The sequence below is a fragment of the Sapajus apella genome, unplaced genomic scaffold (assembly GCF_009761245.1).
Source record: "Sapajus apella isolate SASKATOON/1434 unplaced genomic scaffold, GSC_monkey_1.0 scaffold1, whole genome shotgun sequence".
Lineage (NCBI taxonomy): Eukaryota > Metazoa > Chordata > Mammalia > Primates > Cebidae > Sapajus > Sapajus apella.
Window position 1 is genome coordinate 2,613,832 of NW_022436941.1, and position 14,706 is coordinate 2,628,537.

Consider the following 14,706-nt stretch of genomic DNA (forward strand, 5'->3'; position numbering starts at 1 on the left):
AAATATGAGAAAATTTCAGAGTGAAGAGAGATTGGATGTGATGGGCATCAATAAAACCTCTTAGGGATTGATAAGGCAAGATAAATCATTCCTCAAAGAAAGAGGTAGCTAGACTATCACACAGCTTCCTTAATCTGCAGGCAGGTGAGTTTCTTGCTAGCCTCAGTGCAGCCTCTTTTTATATATTCTCAGTTAGCTTCCCCCAATTTCCATTTAGATTCAAGCCAAGAAACAAACACTGTGTTAATTGGTGCATTTTCCTGTAGAAACTAATTATAGCCCCATGCTGTCAAAACAAGGCAAATTGTTAATGATACTTTATCTGACAAAATAGAAATAAAGCTATTTTGCCATGAAGGAGGATGCTGGGATTATGTCACTAGAACCATTTTAATCACAATTATAAAAATGAAGAGAACTGCTAGAGAGGACCCATCCTGGGTGCCTCGTGCCCAACTGCCTCTCTGGGGTGAGGGGAGAGGGGAGAATGGGAGAAAGGAAGCATCTGGGCTTCAGTGTTCCATGAGATCACTGAAAACATCAGTTCCTACAGCATGTGATCTGCTCAGAACAGTCTTCCCTGTTTCTGTAGATGTACATATAGCCTTCGTGTAAGCTATTTGAAAGCATTCATTCATTCATTTGTTTAACAAATGTTCACTGAATGTTTATTATGTGTCAGGCACTGTTCTCAGTGCTGGATCATGGCAAGTGACAAAACAGAAAAGAACTAAAACAAAGCAAAACAAAACAAAAACAACAAACACCCTGCCCTTATGGAGCTTACATTCTATTAACAAAATAGGCAATCAATAAATAAGATAAATACAGAAAACATACAGGTCAGATGGCAACAAGGTTAACAGAGAAACAGAAGTGGAAGAGTTGAATAAGGAGCGTGTGGATGCTAAATAGGGTGGTTAGAATGGGACTCACCAGGAGGGTGGTGCTGAGCAAAGACCTGATGGAGATAAGGTAAACGCTGCAAGTCTCTGGGAAAGGAGAAAATTTAGCAGAGCTGAAGCTGACATTCATCCAGAAAGGTTCATAAGGCCAAGTGAGTTGCCAGAATATTGAAGTACGCCAGCACTATTTGGTATAGCCCATTCTCCAGGCCTCAAACAATTAAAAGAATGGACTCCTTAAACAGCACAAGTGCCCCAGAATTCATTCTGGTTGGCCTGTGCCTGAGTGGTACTGGTGGTTAAATGGTAGTCTTTGGACCAAAGAACAGTAAGTGCCAAGAACCTGAGGCAGAGCACCCGGGTGTTTGAGACCTGGAGGCAGAAAGATATGTGGCTGGAGCAGGGTGAATGATGGGGGTAGCAGGTGGAGAGACAGACGAGAGATTGGGGAGTGGCAGATTCTATAGAACCTCATAGGCTGTTGGAACCACAACAGATAAGAAGCCATTGGAGGGTTTTGAACTGAGAAGTGACATGATCTTATTTACATTTACAGTTTTAAAAGAGCCCCTGGCTACTATGTTAAGAACACACTTAGGAAATGCAGGTGGAAAAAGAGGGTCTAGTTAAGGCTATAGCCATTATCCAGGCATAATGTGATGATGACAAAATTAGTTTCCAAGAGCCGCTGTAACAAATTACCACAAACTCGGTAGCTTAAACAACAAACATTTATGCTTTCGCAGTTCTGAGGACAGATTCAAAATCAAGGTGTCCGCAGGGCTGTGCTGCCTCTGACAGCTCTAGAGAAGAACACTTCCTTTCCCTTCCCAGCTTACCTTGTGCAGCATCATTCCCATTTCTGCCTTTGTCTTTACATGGCTGTCCTCCCTGAATCTGTGTCTCTACAGCCAAATCTCCTTCTCTTTTCTCTTATAAAGATGCCAGTCATGGATTTAAGGCCCACCCTAATCCAGCATAACCTCATCTTAACTTGATGACCTCTGCAAAAACTTTACTTCCAAGTCAAGTCACATTTGCAGGTACCAGGGATTAGAACCTGAGTGTGTATTTGGAGGAAAACAATTTACCCCATTCTAGTGACTTAGGCAAGGGTAGCAGCAGTAGACATGGAAAGATGCGTTGTATTTCTCAATTCGTTTTGAACACAGAGCTAATAAGATTCTCTGAAAGCTTGGATGTGGGGTATGAGAGAAAAATAGAAGTTAAAGTTGGCTTTCAGGTTTTTGTTCTATATACCTGGAAGGATGAAATAGCTATCAACTAAAATGGGGAAGAGTTGTGGGGGTTGTGTGGTGGTGGTAGTAAGCAGGTTTAGGGCAGAAATCAGGGGCTTAAGTTGCGATGTCCATTAGATACCAAAGTAGAGGATGAATAAGCAGATTCTCCTTTCTAATTTTAATATATCTCTTATAATCTATCTAAGATGGGGCATGATAAATGTCTTAAGTGGTGGATGTATGAACAAATGAAGGAATGAATAAATGACTACACGTAGAAAAAAAGAGTTAAAAGATGTATGATTTTTTTAGGATGAAAATGGTACCTATTAAAAATAGAAACTAACATTTGTATACCCTTTACACTTTGCAAATTGCTTTTCACATGCCTTATTTTAACTATATTCTTAAATAGATGATCTATAAATGTTATAACTATCTATTCTACAGTGAGAAAACTGAGAATTAGAGAGGTTAAATCACTTAAGCAAGCTCACCCAGAAAAAATAAAAGGAAGAATAAGCTTCAACCCCAAACGCTTTTTACCGCGCAGAGTTTTCAGGGATGTATGTTTTGATTGGGAGATTGGTAGACACATTCCCACCGATATTCAGACATTTCTTTCCTTTATTTAATTAATTTTCTTTTTCTTTTTTTTTTTTTAGATGGTGTCTTGCTCCTTCGCCACGCTGGTACACAATGGCATGGTATCGGCTCACTGTAACCTCGCTTCCCAGGTTCAAGCAATTCTCCTGCCTCAGCCTCCCGAGTAGCTGGGACTACAGGTGTGCACCACCATGCCTGGCTAATTTTTTTGTATTTTAGTAGAGATAGGGTTTCATCATGTTGGCCAGGATGGTCTCGATCTCCTGACCTCATGATCCACCTACCTCGGCCTCCCAAAGTGCTGAGATTACGGATGTGAGCCACCGCACCTGGCTGATATTCAGAAATTTCTTACGTCAGACTAAGCATAAGAAAATTAACTTAGGTTGTGGAAAGTAGTCTTCAGGTTACACTTTTTTTTAACTGCCAGTCTCTTTCAACTTGAATTAGATGACAAAGTTTGGAAGCAGCTTTCTTAATGACATATGCTTTACATATCTTTTGTAAAATGCTAGATATGCCATGCTTCTACGCTGACAGTCAGTAAAACAGTGCTGATTGGCGCACTTGTCTGTGACAAAAGAAAATGCTCCCCCTTTTTTCTCAGCAAATAGAATCATTGCCTGGAAATCACGAAATTTGCATTGTTAGTTTCTGTTTTCTCACCAACCATTTGTGTGACGTAGAGTCAGCCACAATTGCTCTGGGTTTTCACAGATTTGGCAAAAGTAAAGTGAGAGGTTTAGCCTTGATGGTCTCACAGCAGCACACGTGGTAGTACAGACTGAATTCAGACACAATTGGATTCAAATCCCAGCCTACCACACACTAGCTGTATAACCTTGGACAATAAGCATCTTCAACTTTCATTTCTTCACCACGAAAATGAAAATGACATCTACTTTATAGCATTTTTTCCAAGGATTAAATCAGATAATGTACATAAAAACACTTAGCACAGTCCCTAGAAAATTGTAAGAGGTCAATCTAGTTAGCTATTAGTATCACCAATAGAATAGTTTGCATTCTTGCTCTTTAGAAAGTGCATGGTACCTATAACACAGATGGAAATCAGGTAATGCAGCTGAAAGTATGAAATCAATGACACAATGCCTACTTTCTCTAATTTGCTGACTCACTTGTGATCTGTACTTTTTTACTTTTGCCTTTGTTTATTGACACTTAAAATGGGCAACATTCCACTTTCTGCTTCCCTTAGAAACATGCAGTATGATTAAAAACTTTTAATATTATTCATAAGTCTTGTTTCCCTAATACTGAAAAATCTGTCTTTTCATTAGAAGGAAATAAATATGAAAAATTAAATGTTAAGCAAGGCAAATGTGGCATTAGAAATTAAGCAAAGCTATTTCCAGCAATGAAACTTAGTGGTAACTAACATTGGCTTAAGGAAACACAGGCTATTTCCAGTAGCATACACATACAGATATCCTAGGTGAGAGTTTCATTTCTCCTGTTATGAATAACACTGTTTCTAAGAAAAGAAAGAAAATTTTCTTACCTGAGTGGAAATCAGGAAGAGAATAACACACACATGGGATGTGGTTAGGCTGACGCCTGATTCCTGAACTGTCTACTGGTGTGTGGAGGATCCAAGGTTAGAGGGTTCCCAGCAGTGGGTAACTACAAAAGTAATGTGTGTGCTGCTCTCCATTATTTATGCAAATCAAGGACAAGCTGAACGTCTTTAATCTGAAAATTCAAAATCCAAAATGCACCAAAATCTGAAACATTTTGAGCACTGACATGATGCCACAAGTGAAAAATTTCACACCTCAGTATTTAACATGAACTTTGTTTTATGCACAAAACTATGAAAAATATTGTCCAAAAGTACCTTCAGGCTATGTGTATAAAATGTATTCGAAACATAAGTGATGGTGTTCAGACTTGGGTCCCATTCCCAAGATGGCTTATTATATATATGCACAAATATTCGAAAATTCAAAAAAATAAAAAATCTGAAACATTTCTTGTCCTAAGCATTTTGGAGAAGGGCTACGCAGCCTACATGGGTTTTTGGTTCCTTCTGAAATGGTATACATCTCAGAATTAGGTGAATGTTTAGATTTCTTTGGAGTTGGTCCTCAATCAGTTCGTTGGTTAGCAAGTAGAAGTAGTCCAGTTCATTTGCATTCTCTGCTTTATTGGAATTGCCAGTAAAGCATCACCATTGTCTGTTCTCTATCAGAGCTGCTCATGCACAGGCTGTTTTATATCCAGATTGGAGAAGGCAGCAGACAAGCCTTAGTTATCTTGAAATCCCAAGTACCTTGCACATAGTGGGAGCCCAATACATATTTTTGCAGTTGCATGAGATCAAATGGCTTTAAAACCCCTTCAGAATGACTCTGGGAGTGGAAACCTAACCTTTCCTTCTGCCATCACAAGCTGATCCATAAGGAGCCTCTCTGCGCTCCCTTGTCATTGCTCATCCAGAGATTTTCAGAACTTTGTTCTCCGCAAAGCTGGCCAGTGGGTGTGGATGACCCAGGAATGGTTGCTGTCCTCAAGGAACTCATTGTCTCATGTCAGAGAGTTGATACTCACAGAGAAAAACAGGAGATGGAGCAAAATGTGGTAATGTGGCAGCAAAGAGGTAACTCCAAGAGCTAAAGGTGACTGCCATACTAAGGCAGGTTGTCATTTTTAAAAAGCATTATATTTTGTATCGACCCTTTAAAAGATAAACGGATGATATTTTCACTTATAAAAAGCGTATGACCTTCAGTTCCTGATGCAACTTTCCTGACTTCCTACTTCGATGGTCTGTAAGAAGACAGAAAAAGCCACAGTGAAAACTAATACTGAAGTAAAGCCCATGCAGTAATCTAGGATCATTTAAGGTACTTTAGGAAACTCAATTAAGAAAATCTGTATCCACACTTTACCTCTTACAGCAGGTTTCTCAACTACACATAGATGGTGGAAAGAAATGTCATTCCATCACTGCCTATCACCTGGTTCAAAGACTCAGAATCTTCACTAAATAGAAAACTGGTGAGTTTTTAATGCATGACAACTTTTGAAGATCCTCTTTGCCCCCACGTCCCTATATCTATTTGCATAAAATAGCTGGCTGGCTGGTTGGGACTGACTTTGTCACATTGCATCCTGGGAAATATGGCTCCTACAAAGGTAGGAAACCCCTGGGAAAAATGCATGCTAGAAACTATGGTTTTCCAAATACTGCTTTCATTTAGAAGATCAAAAATCAGGCAGTGCAGGTGGGAGAGGGTGTTAGTCCCATATAACAGAGCCACATTCTACGCATCCTATTTGACACTAGGAACTGAGCTGCAAGTTAGAAACAGCCACCAGAAGAATTTGCAAGAGAATTTGATCATCATTCAAAGGGATAATGATAGACAAGGGAGATCCATACAACCTATTTATCAACATATACCAGATTCCCAAAGATCTCTTTTTGCTTAGAGGATGAATATAGAGGACATAAAACCCACCAATGAGACCATGAAAAAATACTACAGGACAAGAGAAAGGAAAAATCTTCCTAAAGTTTTGGAAGAACAGATTTCTGAAAAAGATTTTATATAGAACTTGGAAAAAAATTTTAGAGTATCATGTGACATCATTAATAGGATATTAGAGAGTATGGTGGAAATGAAATAGGAGCAGAAAGTTATCAAGAGAATAAACCAAGATGAAAACAGGATGACGTAAAAAGATAGTGAGCCGAGATGAAAAGGAAGCTGGATAATATAATTAAGAGTTGCAAGGAGATTAAAATTATAACAAGGTAATCAAAATCTGTATTGGAGACAGAAGAATAAGGCTTGTTGGTTCCACACAGGAGTTGAATCACTAGGGTGAAGAACTCTCTTGGAAATGCTCTCTGAGGATACAAGAGAAGAATGAAAGAGAAGGTGATGTGTAGGGAGAAGAGTTACAGAAATTCTCAAGGAGCAAGCTAGAACAATTGTAGCTGTGCATGAGGGTAAAAAATAATTTTGGGTAAAGGAAAAATGTCATAGGTGAGAGAAGAATGGATCAGCATAATAGAAAATAACGGGTAATAGTAATAAAGAGTTATTGGGCATTTACTCTGTGGGGCATCCTTACTAAGTAAGGAGAGACCCATGATGATCAATCAAGAACCTTTGACCCAGGAGGCTTAGTTTAAACATCTCTCTGCCCTCATTAGCTGGAGAAGCTTATATCTGGTTCTTAATCTACATGGAGCTTCCACTCCTGAAAATGTTTTCTCCTTATGAGAAAATGGGAACTACTGTCTTTTTCACTGTGCTTTTTTTCCTCATAAATAATCCAGTGAAAATAATATGAAAGTTATTTGTAACTTGTCAGCTCTATGCATGTGAAGCACTATATTTAGAAGATATTTGTCATTATTTGGGGAATTCCAGCACTCTGAACATTCTGCCTGTGTTTAAAGTGTTTCTCACCTTCTGAATCTGCATTTCTCAAAGATGGATGCTGGAAATTCACTTTCTAAAATTATCTTGCAGTAGGACCACAGGCAAGTGACCTAGGCTTGGTTAATCAGATGCTCCTTATGTGAGACTTGAACTGGAAGCTAGCGACACAAAGAAGCAGGCACAGAGAGAAATTCTTTCTGGTGAGGCAACTATAACAGAGGAATCCGGCTTGCAGGGACAGCAGAGTGGGAGGGTCCAGGTAGGACCTGTCAGCAAAATAGGTGACTAAGAATGTGCCTGACGGTTGTAACAGTGAAGTGTCAGAGTGGTCAAAGGATTAATGGCGACTTGTTTTCCCATCTGCGTAGTCTCCATGCCCAGGAATTACCTAACAATCTTAAATAAATACATATTTTTTCTATTTAATAAATTAGAGTGGATTTTGTGGTTTATAGCTAAAAACCTGACTCAGACATAGGCCTTGGTCCCAGCAAATCTGAATTTGAGTTCTGCTTCTGCTCCCTATCAAGAAAGTCATAAATTATTTTTAGGCCTCAGTTTCTGCATACAGCATCTCATTTAATGACCACAATAACCCCATGATCTTGAGTCCTGTCTTCTCCACTCATACTCAACTAAGACAATCCAAACGCTTTACTTATTCTCAATTTAACATCATACTATCCTATCTCTTCCTCCCCTTCCATTTGCAAAGATGTGCAAGTTTATGCCATGGGTTGCAGTAAACCAGAATACTAGAATTTGGGAGTTGAGTAGGATATAAAAGGTTTTCTAGCTCAACCATTCATCTGGTATATGGGAATCAATATTGGGAACTTGTATGTTGACATTGTATTTTCAAGCAATCCAAACAACTGAACTTCTCCTTGGCCTGCCACACATGTGGAGCAAAAAGTGAAATTAACCAGTTGTTTTGTCTATATGTCACCTACTTTGAGTGCTCCTTTGATAAATGAACTGAAGTGATTAGCAGTAGAGAAGCACCTCCCAAATATCCATTCCCAAGTATAGTAGACATAACAATCTTGTGAGTTATTTTCGTAAGAAAAGTTGGGCTGGTACTTTACTTTTGCCCTTGACTGGCAAGGTGATACCTAACTGTTTGAACAGAATTGATACGAGCCCAGCTTGGTGATAATACAAATTCTATTATCCAAATTGTTCCTAACTGAAGCTTTAAGCAGTTTCTCCAAAGTGAATTTTTGACTAATTTCCCAGAGTCTAGAAAGCCTCTACCCCAAAATTTCTTTGCATATTTGGAAGTATACACTTCTCTGAATTGTCCTCTGTGCTGGAAGCTTTTCACACTGACTGTAACACATAGGCCCTGTCTCTCTGCTTACTTAATAATTTTTACGGGGCTCTCATTTTCTGGTTGAAGTCTCCCAATCAGTGACCACATCTTGCTTTCAGATCACCATGGTTTTTCTTATTTCATTAATGTGGGTTGACACAGATGCCTCTTGCCACCATGCCAAGATGCTGACAGCAAAGAAAATTCTTTGCAGATGAAGGCCACAAGCTGGGCTCAGACTCAGAAATCCTCCAATGTTCAGATTCCAGCATCTGATGATGGTTGTTCCCATCCATTTTTACCATATTTGGGGACTATACCATTACTTTGAGGCAGAAGTTCTGGGTATGGGATTTATGAATGAGCTCTTTCTACTCAATGAACTACTGAGTTCCATCTTACGTGTTCTGCTATCTGTAGAGGTACCTTTATGTGTTTGCATGCACACGTGTGCACACACACACGTGCACACACACACACACACACTGATTAAACAGTGCTTGCCGGCTGGTCCACAGAAATCCACTAAATGTAGGCAAGTTTGTTTTCAGTGACTTCTCCCCTCTCCTTGCTGCATTCTGACTTGGCCCACAATCCTAAGTGGCACCCTCACACTGCCCAGGTATTTAGGGCTTTCATGTGCCCCTTTCACTTGCCAAATCAAGAGTATTGAAGTCATGGCACCAAAACATTCAGACTCCTCCTGTGAGCTCCTTAACTTCCTGTCACTCTCCCTCACCAGTCACCGGTGTCCTGGACACTCAATGTGTCTCTCCTTCTCCACACTACTCTGTTATCATGACTGATGACTTCAATGGCCATTTTGACTTATCCGTTTATTAGGTAAAATGATCATTTCTCCACTTCACCTCAGCTACCCATCCACACAACCGCTTCTAGATGTTTCTATTACCAGAAACAGTGCCACTTCTAAAATCTTTACTTAAAACTTTGAACTTGCTGGCCATCCATCCAGTTCTTCCATGCTCATATTCCTCCAACCGTACTTTGCCCCCACTGAGTCCTCTCTCCCAATACAAATACTGTTATTTTTATAAACTACCATCCCTTTATGTCCTACTATTCTTCTTTATCCAGCCCAAGTCCCTTGATGCCTCATCAGAATAATCTCATTTAAAATACCTTCACTTTCGTGCCTCCATCTCCTCGTACCGTACTTGCCTAGAAAACCCCAACCACAGTTGCACCCGAATAACCTATAAATGTGTATTGGCTCCTGTGAGGATAAATTTTACAGCAGAAAATTAAGCAACCATGTTAACTGGACTCACTTTACATTTATAATCACAAATCTCAGATAGGCATTCGATATGGCAAGACCATGGTACACACTTCCCTAGTAAATTAACTTTCCCACTCTTCAAGACAGCAATTTCACACATTCCCTTTTTCTCAACTCTCCACCACACCCTCCTCCCTCTCAGGCTTCCTAAAGGAAAAAGAAGCAATAGGATCAGAACAGTCTCATCTTCCCACTACCAATTCTGCCAACTTACACTCTGCATTCCAACCTGTGAAAACGGAAGCAATGTTTGTGCTTCTATCGAAGATAACACTTCCCCTTGGGCACTAAATCCCATTCCATCTCACCTTCTAATGTACTTTGCAGCAAATGTCTTCTTATCTGACACAGCTGGAAACTAAAGTTGGTTCATAAGTTAAAATTGAGTATCATTAATTTTTTTTTCGTTTTTATTTTTTTGAGACAGGGTGTCACTCTGACACTCAGGCAGGAGTACAGTGGCAAAATCATGGCTCACTGCAGTCTCGACCTCCTGGGCTCAAGTGATACTCCCTGCTCAGCCTCCCCAGTTACTGGGACTACAGGCATGTGCCATCATGCCCAGCAAATTTTTTTCTATGTTTTTGCTGAGTTTTGCAAGAGATCTAAGATGGCCAAATAGGAACAGCTCTGGAGTGCAGAGAGTGAGTGATCACTGCATTTCCAAATGAGTTTTTACTGTCCACAGATGAGGAGATTCCCTGGCCAAAAAGCGACACAAGTTTCCAGCACAGCTGTTTTAGCCAGTGCCATGGGTTTCCACACAAAAACTCACACAAATCTGGGTGGCCATTTCAACTGGTGCCTGGAAAGCCTGGGAGACAGAGCTGCCCATTCAACTGAAAAAAAGGGGACTGAAATGGGGAGCTGGGTGATCTGGCACAGCAAGTTCCATACCCACAAAGACCAGCAATCTGAAACGCTCTGGACTGAGAGTTTCACAGCAAGAGCAGCTGGACCCAGGATGGTCCAGCATGGTGGGGGGAAGGGCATCCGCCATTACCAAGGCAGTCTACCACTACAGAGGCAGTCTGCCATTATCGAGGCAGTCCACCATTACTGAGGCAGTCCGCCATTACTGAGGCAGTCCGCCATTACTGAGGCAGTCCACCATTCCAGAGACAGTCCACCATTACTGAGGCAGACCACCATTACCGAGACAGTTCTAACTTACCTCTGTAAACAAAGTCACAAGGAAATTTAAACAGCATCTGAGCAGATCCTGTGGCAGCTCAGCAATGCCTCTGCTGGCAGACTGTGACTAGACTACCTCCTTGCCGGGCAGAGCACCTCTGAAAAGACAGGAGCATATCAGGAACTTATAAACAAAGCCCCACCTTCCCAGGACAGAGAACCCAGGAAAAGAGGCAGTTATGAGTTCCACTGCAGCAGACTTAAACATACCTGTCCAGCAGCTCTGAATGGAACAATGGAGCTCCCAGCACAGCAGTTGAGCTCCTATAAGGGACAGACTGTCTCTCAAGCATCTCCCCAACCCCCGTATATATAGAGAGATACCTCATAAAGGAGAGCTCAGGCTGATATCTGGCAGGTATCCTTCTGGGACAAAGATAACAGAAGAAGAAACCAGCAGCAACCCTTACTTTTCTGCATCCCCCACAGGTGATCCCCAGGCAAGCAGGGTCTGGAGTTGACTTCCAGCAGTCCTGCAACAGAGGGGCCTGACTGTTGCAAGGAAAACTAAAAAAAAAAAAAAAAAAAAAAAAAAAAAAAAAAAAAAAAAAAAAAACAGAAAGAAATAACTTAAACATCAACAAAAAGATGTCCACTCAGAGAACCCATCCAAAAGTCACCAACTACAAAGACCACAGGTAGATAAATCCATGAAGATGGGAAGAAAGTAGCACAACAGGATGAAAACACCAAAAACTAGAATGCTTCTCCTCATCCAACAGATCACAACTCCTTACCAGCAAAGGAACAAAGCTGGATGCAAAATGAGTCTAATGAATTGACAGAAACAGGCTTCAAAAGGTGGGTAATAACAAACTTCTCTGAACTAAAAGAATAGGTTCTAACCAAATGCAAAGAAACTGAGAAACTTGAAAAAAGGTTAGATGAAATGCTAACGAGAATACACAGTTTAGAGAAGAATATAAACGACTTGATGGAGCTGAAAAACACAACACAAGAACTTTGTGAAGCATACACAAGTTTCAATAGCCGAATCAACCAAGGAGAAGAAAGGATATCAGAAATTGAAGATCAGCTCAATGAAATAAAACAAGAATACAAGATTAGAGAAAAAAGAGTGAAAAGAAATGAACAAAGCTTACAAGAAATAAGGGATCATGTGAAAAGACCTAATCTACATTTGATAGGTGTACCTGAATATGACGGAGAGAATGAATCCAACCTGGAAAACGCTCTTCAGGATATTATCCAGGAGAACTTCCCCAACCTAGCAAAGTAGGCCAACATTCAAATTCGGAAAGACAGAGACCACAAAGATATTCCTCAAGAAGAGCAACCCCAAGGCACATAATCATCAGATTCACCAGGGTTGAAATGAAGGAAAAAGTGCTAAGGGCAGCCAGAGAGAAAGGCCGGGTTACCCGCAAAGGGAAGCCCATCAGACTCATAGCGGATCTATCGGCAGAAACCCTACAAGCCAGAAGAGAGTGTAGGCCAATATTCAACATCCTTAAAGAAAAGAACTTTCAACCTAGAATTTCATAAACAGCCAAACTAAGCTTCACAAGCAAAGGAGAAATAAATCCTTTTTGGACAAGCAATTGCTGAGAGATTTTGTCACCACCAGGATGGCTTTACAAGAGCTCCTGTTTAGCTTCCTTTCCATGTTTAGAAGCACTAAACATGGAAAGGAACAACCAGTACCAGCCATTCAAAAAATGTACCAAATGGTAAAGACCATTGACACAATGAAGAAACTGCATCAACTAATGGGCAAAACAACCAGTTAGCATCAAAATGGCAGGATCAAATTCACATATAGCAATATTAACCTTAAACTTAAATGGGCTAAATGCCCCAATCAAAAGACACAAACTGACAAATTGGGTAAAAAGTCAAGACCCATCAGTGTGATGTACTCAGGAAACTCATCTCATGTGCAAGGACACACATAGGCTCAAAATAAAGGGATGGAGGAAGATTTATCAAGCAAATGGAAAGAAAAAAAAAAAAAGCAGGAGTTGCAATCCTAGCCTCTGATAAAATGGACTTTAAACCCACAAAGATCAAAAAAGACAAAGAAGGGCATTACATAATGGTAAAAGGATCAATACACCAAGAAGAGCTAATGATCCTAAATATATACGCACCCAATACAGGAGCACCCATATACATAAAGCAAGTTCTTAAGGACCTACAAAGAGACTTAGACTCCCAAAAATAATAGTGGGAAACTTTAACACTCCACTGTCAATATTAGATCAATGAGACAGAAAATTAACAAGGATATCCAGGACTCGAACTCAGACCTGGACCAAGCAAACCTAATAGACATATACAGAACTCTCCACCCAAAATCCACAGAATATATATTCTTCTCAGCATCACATCACACCTACTCTAAAATTGACCACATAATTGGAAGTAAATCACTTCTCAGCAAATGCAAAAGAACAGAAATCATAGCAAACAGTCTCTAAGACCACAGTGCAATCAAATTAGAAATCAGGATAAGGAAACAAACTCAGAACTGCACAACTTCATGGAAACTGAACAACTGGCTCTTGAACGTTGACTGGATAAAAAATGAAATGAAGGCAGAAATAAAGATGTTCTTCTAAACCAACGAGAACGAAGACACAACGTACCAGAATCTCTGGGACACTTTTAAAGCAGTGTCTAGAGGGAAATTTATAGCAATAAATGCCCACATGAGAAGCAAGGAAAGAACTAAAATCAACAACCTGCCATCAAAATTGAAAGAGCTGGAGGAGCAAGATCAAAAAACTCAAAACCTAGCAGAAGACAATAAATAACTACGATCAGAGCAGAACTGAAGGAGAAAGAAACACAAAAAAAACCTTCAAAAAATCAATAAATCCAGGAGCTGTTTTTTTTTTAAAGATCAACAAAATAGACCACTAGCCAGATTATTAAAAAAGAAAAGAGAGAAGAATCAAATAGATGCAATAAAAAACAATAAAGGGGATATCACCACCAATTCCACAGAAATACAAACTACCCTCAGAGATTACTACAAACAACTCTATGTACATAAACCAGTAAACCTGAAAGAAGTGGATAAATTTCTCCACACTTGCACCCTACCAAGCCTAAACCAGGAAGAAGTCGAAACCCTGAATAGACGCATAACAAAGTCTGAAGTTGAGGCAGCAATTAATAGCCTACCAACCAAAAAAAGCCCAGGACCAGATGGGTTCACAGCTAAATTCTACCCGACATACAAAAAGGAGCCGGTACCATTCATTCTGAAACTATTCCAAACAATCCAAAAAGAGGGAATCCATCCCAAATCATTTTATGAGACCAACATCATCCTGATTGCAAAACCTGGCAGAGACTCAACAACAACAAAAAAACTTCAGACCAATATTCAAGATGAACATAGATGCAAAAATCTTCAATAAAATACTGGCAGACTTATTGCAACAACACATCAAAAAGCTTATCCATCACCATCAAGTAGGCTTCATTCCTGGGATGCGAGACTGGTTCAACATACACAAGTCTATAATCATAATCTACCACATAAAGAGAACCAAAGAAAAAAACACATGATTTTCTCAATAGATGCAGAGAAGGCCTTCAACAAATTCAACAGCCCTTCATGCTAAAAACTCTCAGTAAACTAGATATCGATGGAACTTATCTCAAAATAATAAGAGCTATCTATGACAAACCCACAGCCAATATCATACTGAATGGGCAAAATCTGGAAGGATTCCCTTTGAAAACTGGCACT